Genomic DNA, 6,628 nt, shown 5'->3' on the forward strand with positions numbered 1-6,628 from the left:
TCGGATCCAAATCTAATACAAAATTTTGTATTTGGATTTGGGGCAGCACAGATCCGGCCATATCCAATCTCATTAACGGCTCCAGCCCGCAGCCAGCCAAGTGAGTCAAGTAGCGTAGCTTCACGGCCATCACCTCATGGAAAGGACAGGTCCAACAACAAACACGAAATAAATTTAAAAAAAAAAAATCCAGCACGTTCCACGACCATCCATCGCCGAGATGAACGGCCCACAACCACGTTCTTGACCAACAATCATAAAGTCATCACACAATAAGATAACCCCATCGACTTGGTCCACACTCTCCTCTCGAAACCGCGTCTTTGGACTCACTCTCCCTTCATAACGCCATCAACGTTTCTCGTCTTCCTCTCAAACCACATCAACATGAAGTAAAGGAGTTGAAAGAGAGAAGGAGATCGATGAGCTCCTCCAGCATTTCATGGATAACCAACACGCTTCTTTCTCCTCTTCCTTCCTCTTCTTTCTCTATCTAGCCATCCTCTGCTGTCCATCTTCGGCCGCTCTCTCATCCCTGGCCATCTCCCAATCCTCGACTGGAACGGTTGTCTGCAGTCTGATTCCCAGACAGATAATCGCCACCATCAGCTGCTACAGCTACGACCGGAGGCGCAGTTTCCCTCTCCTCCCCGGCGTCGGCTTCGATTCTATCGCCGCCGGCGCCGGCTTCGCCTGCGCGGTCCGGTCGTCGAATTCGGCCGTATACTGCTGGGACCTGCGATCCCCGGGGAACCCTAGGCGGATCTCCGCCGGCGTGTGTGGGATCACCGATTTCCAGAAGGGCTCGTCTCAGGTGTGCGCGCTCGATGCCGCTGGTAGACTCCATTGGTGGCGTTGGCGCGGGTTTACTCGGCCGGACTGGGCATGGAATCTGTCCAGCATCGCGGTGGGGGACCGGTTCTTTTGCGGGTCGCTGCGGGGTTCCGGCGATGTCAGGTGCTATGGTCCGGGGTGCGACTGGAGTTCGACGCCAGCGGGTCTAATGCGGTTGGTGGCTGCTGGAAGCCGGCACGCCTGCGGTGTGAATGCCACGGGTATGGTGGTGTGCTGGGGACCGGGCGCTGACGCTGGGCACCAGGTGCCAGAGCATGCACCATTCGAGTTCGACCAGCTGGTGCTCGGAGAGAACCGGAGCTGCGCTCTGCGGGCATGCAACCGGACCATGGTGTGCTGGGGGGTCGCTGGATTCAAGCTGCCTGGTTCATTGGATCGGACCCAGTTCCTTCACGTATCAGGGAAGGGCAGCATGTTCTGTGGGGTATTGTGGGATAACTACTCCGTGATTTGCTGGGATGCCAGGGGTGGGTCCCACCCCTCAATGGCATTGGAGTACGTGCTGCCAGGGCCGTGTGTCTCAGAGTGCCCATGCCAGGTCCTGCCGGGTTCCGCCAACCTGTGCCCGGCGGGTAGGTCCGTATGCCTGCCTTGTGAGATTGGGTCCCAGATTCCAAGTCCTTCTCCAGAACCAAATCCAGCTGCCCCTCACAAGCACAGACTAGTGTTTCTGATAGTAGGGTGCGCAGGCACCGCCATTGGGGTAGCCTCCCTTGCATGCCTCTTGGCCACACGTGTCTGTCAAGGGCAGGGTTGCAGGGTCCACGACTCTGGCCCGCTGGAACAGATCCAGCAGGTGCCTGCAACCCAGCCTGGCCAACAAGTGCGCCGGAAGCCGGGGCTGGGTAACTTGCTAAGCTTTGGGTGTGGAGCCAAGCTGGAGGAGTTCCCACTTGAAATGCTGCTCAAGGCCACAGACAACTTCTCTGTTGGCTGCCGGGTTGGGACAGGCAGCTTCGGATCCGTGTACGAGGCGAAGCTCCCGGATGGGCGCCACGTTGCGATCAAGCGTGCCGAGGCACCCTCGCCTTCAGCTGTGTACTTCAAGCACTACCACCAGGACAATGACCACGCTTTCCAGGCAGAGCTCGCCCTCTTGTCGCGGCTCAACCACAAGAACCTGGTCCAGCTGATTGGTTTCTGCGAAGACGAGACCGCTGGGCTCGAGCGGGTGCTGGTGTACGAGTTCATGTCTAATGGGGCTCTCCACGACCACCTGCACAAGATCGTGCAATCGCCGCTGCATGGGTGGGTGCCGCGGATCCGGATAGCACTGGACACGGCCCGGGGCATAGATTACCTCCACACGTATGCCGTGCCACCAATCATACACCGCGACATCAAGTCGGCCAACATACTTCTGGATGACACATGGACAGCCAAGGTCTCGGACTTTGGCTTGTCGCTGATGGGCCCTGCCGATGAGTCCGGGCACCTATCCCTCCGGGCTGCAGGCACCGTCGGGTACATGGATCCGGAGTACTACAGGCTCCAGCAACTGACCACAAAGAGCGATGTGTACAGCTTCGGGGTCCTGCTGCTCGAGCTGTTGACAGGCAAAAAGGCCATACACAAGGACGAGGATGGGTCCGCGCCGAGAAATGTGGTCGACTTTGCTGTCCCCAGCATAATTTCAGACAAGATCCATTACGTGCTTGACCCGAAGCTGCCCCCGCCAACGCCCTATGAGATCGAGGCAGTCACCTACATGGGATACCTTGCGGCCGACTGCGTGAACCTGGAGGGCAAGGATCGACCCTCGATGACCGAGGTGGTCAGCAGCCTAGAACAGGCCCTTGCCTTCTGCACCCAGTCCCTCTCCAGGTCCAGAAGTCAAATCTCAGAGTGAACACGGTCCCATGCATTGCACTTGTGGGCAACTTTTTGAACAAGAAAAAAAGAAAGGGGGGGAAGGGCAGTACCCTCTCCAAAGAGTGGACCATTTGTGTGTAAATTTTTGGCCACTTTGTTTTTTTTTTATATAATTTTTTTCTTTGCTTCCTTCATTCATTGCTTGTGTAAAAGAGAGAACCAAGTAAAAGCTGCGCATATGAGTTCATATTTCTTCTTTTGATAGTTCCCTTTTCTTTTTAGTGCTGGAAGAAGAAGTCAAAAAAGAGGGTTTGAAATGGTGGAAGGAGGTTGAAGGGAGGCATCAACTAGGTTGGGATTTGACACTTGGTGCATTATGATTGGACATAAGTTGATGAGTGGGTGAGAGATGTGATGATTTACAATAAAAAGGTTTGTATGAGAAAGTTAAATAAAGAGATAATGATAGATGAGTGGACGGTTGAGACTCATTTAAGACTTTGGGCCACATTTTAAATATAAAAAACTTTTGTTGGTTTCATTCACGCTTCTTATAAGGGTCACAATTTGAAGACAAAAAAGCTTTGTTGTTCGATTTCACATTTTCTATCCCGCTAGGACTTGCTTTCAAGTCAACGAGGTTGTCACAAGCGCATATATATATATATATATATATATATGTGCTCAATTCATAGGTGCTCAACTCGAGCTCAAGCATGCTGATCGTTCATCGTGCGCGCGTGATGAACAATCATCACGCAAAAAACACCAAAAATGCAAAAAATAACATTTAGCAATGCTTTCAAAGGGAGCTAAAAATAAAATAAAAAAATACTGGGCACGTCCCCCTGATGCCTTTAGTGGCGCTTTGAAAGTGCCGGTAAACGGCTTTTTAAGAGAAAAGCATTTTTGTGCTTTTTTTGCTCATTTTTTTCACACTGACCGTCTATCATGTGCCAGCATATGGACAGTCAGCACGATTGAGTGCAGGTTGGACACCTATTGATTGAGTAGCTACCAATTTCTCTCTCTCTCTCTCTCTCTCTCTATATATATATATATATAGAGAGAGAGAGAGAGAGAGAGAATATATATATATATATATATATATATATATATATAGAGAGAGAGAGAGAGAGAGAGAGAGAGAGAGAGAGAGAGCATTTTTTGGGTAAATATCAGAACACAAATTCTCGTGCTAAATTGATTTTTTTGTGTTTTTGGCAAGAAAAAGGCAAAATTATTAAATAAAAAACTAATTTTAATTAACTTTACAAACTAAAATTTAAAATTTTGCAAAATAAAAGATTAAGTTTTGGCTTTTTTTTATCAAAAAATATTAGGGCCAGCCAATTTCTTTCTTTTTCATAATTTTTTTTTGAAAAAAAAGCGATATTCCTCGTTATGGTCACAAGATCAATTTTCCAGCCATATACAGTAGACTAGCTCTTCTGCAGGAAATGGAAACGCAAGTAGGAATGGAAAAGGGTAGGATACGGTTGCGGTCAATTGCATATTTGGCTTTTCTCAAATCAGCTTGTGGTTCACCAGCCTTTGATATATATGAACAATGTGTATGTCCTTAACGGGATGGTACTGACTTTCATACAAGGGCGGATCAGGTGCAATCTCTGAGAGTTTCGCTGCACATGACTGCCCTTCATCTCTAAGATACAGCCCTAGGCTGTAGGGCCCAACAAAAGATAGAGTGCTGATCTGGTGCGGCAGCACACTAAGGGTATGTACCGCTGCTCCTTTGAAAAAACATGATTCAGATTTACTTTCTGATTTGCTTGAGATTCAGAATCACATGGGGTCTCACTCACCTGGTTTTGAATCTCAAGCAAATTATTGCAAAGGCAAATGAGATTCACTTTCTCACCGCTTAACTTTTCACGTTCGGCTACTTATACAAGTCAGATTCACTTTCTCATTCAAATGAGAAAGTAAATCCAACCAAACGCTGATGGACTCCCCCACCTGCACCTTTGGAGTTACTTTCAATGTTATCAGTATCAGTGCGTATCGATCAATACACATCGTATCGGCAGAATTTCGATACACTGCAGGCCCGAATTGGCTATTTTTTAATAAATGTAAAATAATACCAAAAAAACTAATATTATTTTACTGATTTTAACAAGTATCATGTTAGGATTGACACATAATAATTTTTAATTATTTTTTGGCCAATACATAACGATATTCAGTTGAGTATCGGTATCTGCCCGATACAGATGAATCGGTGGCCCAACGATTCATGTCCGATACCGATACTGACAACATTGGTTAATTTAAAGGTGGCTTTTGTTTTTTTGTTGGCTTTTATTTTATGTGATTCTTTTTGAGGCTGGCATTTCTAGAAGTTTGTCAAGGATGGCTTCTTGACCATTCCATTATAACTTATAGTCTTATAGTATACGTTAACTTTGACTTTGTACCTTCTGCTTTGTTTTTTCAGCATGACCTGCCAAAGCTGGCTTGGGAAGTCAATAATCCGGTTCAGTCCCACTCTGACCTACTGAAGAAAGTCTGGGTTTGGTTGAATTTGGATTCGGATCATAACTAACCCAATCCGAATAATAGACTTCATTTTTTTAATATATCAGGATAAAATCACGATATTTTAAAAAAATACCACTGATTTTATGACTCTAATCGAGAAGCCAAAGAATAATAACTACGCTGAATACTTATTATGATTGAGTTGTAGAATAAGAAAAGGTTAATAACATTAGCAAATGCCATTATATGTGTGTGAGAGGTAATGATATGGACCAAAAGAAGATACGCTTATCTGAATCTGGATATGGATTTAGGCTGGATCCACATGATCCACCCCGATTAAGAAATGAACAGAACGTTCATTCATTGGATCAAGTGCTTTTATTCTGATGTATGGGATTAATTTAGCATCATTTTAATTGAATTAGCATGAAGTTATCATCATACTTGACTTTGGTACGTCAAGATTAGGGGTGGACATGCATTAGGCCCCACCCGACCCAACACAATGCATGCCAAAAACTGATGAGCCATGCCCAAACCCTGACCTGTCCACTACATGACTCTCTCTCTCTCTCTCTCTCTCTCTCTCTCTCTCTCTCTATATATATATATATATATATATATATATATATATATAGAGAGAGAGAGAGAGAGAGAGAGAGAGGGTATTGGGAAGTTACCGACTGCATCCCTACCAGATGGTACCCGATTGCTTGGGACCGTCAATTTTGGGTGTTTTTTCAAAATTCTGACTTTACAGATGTGTTCAGCATGATTGATTTACTAGAAATTGACACTTGGATCATTTGATTCGGATGCATGGGTAGGTTTTTATAAAGTTCAAAAATCAACGGTGTACAATTTTCATAATTTTTTGAGGCTTCAAATATACTTTTTCATCCAAAATGTATGATCCAAGTGTCAATTTCTAGCAAATCAATCATGCTGAACACAACTGTAAGGTCAGAATTTCAAAAAAATGTCAAAAAAAAATCTTAATGCGTAGGGTTGACACGTATTCTATCGGGTAGGTTTTCATCTCTCTCTCTCTCTCTCTCTCTCTCTCTCTCTCTCTCTCTCTCTCTATATATATATATATATATATATATATATATATATATATATATATATATATATATATATATATTGGGAGAATGAAAACCTCTCCAATGGAATTTTGTTTCAAAATTCTTGCCATACAGATGTGTTCAATATGATTGATTTACTATAAATCGACTCTTGGATCATGAATTTTGGATAGAAAAAATGGTATTTGGAGCCTAAAAAATTTATGAAAATTGTATGCCATTGATTTTAAAACTTATAAAAATCTATCTATACATTGAAACCAAACGCTCCAAGAACTAATTCCTATAAAAATAAGCATATAGATCACATATGTATGGTCAGCATTTTGAAAAAAACACCAAAAATTAAATAAAACTTTCATTGG

At 44.5% G+C, this 6,628-nt stretch overlaps 1 pseudogene across 1 annotated transcript; it reads left to right on the forward strand.

Moving 5' to 3' along the window:
- Positions 1 to 392: 392 nt before the first annotated feature.
- LOC149848372 (serine/threonine-protein kinase-like protein CCR4 pseudogene) lies at positions 393 to 2,759 on the forward strand (annotated as a pseudogene). Its single transcript, XR_016432756.1, has one exon. The product of XR_016432756.1 is annotated as a serine/threonine-protein kinase-like protein CCR4 pseudogene (transcript).
- The last annotated feature ends 3,869 nt before the right edge of the window (positions 2,760 to 6,628 follow it).

The sequence above is a fragment of the Nuphar pumila genome, chromosome 1 (genome assembly GCF_984573655.1).
Source record: "Nuphar pumila chromosome 1, dmNupPumi1.hap1.1, whole genome shotgun sequence".
NCBI classification, from domain to species: domain Eukaryota; kingdom Viridiplantae; phylum Streptophyta; class Magnoliopsida; order Nymphaeales; family Nymphaeaceae; genus Nuphar; species Nuphar pumila.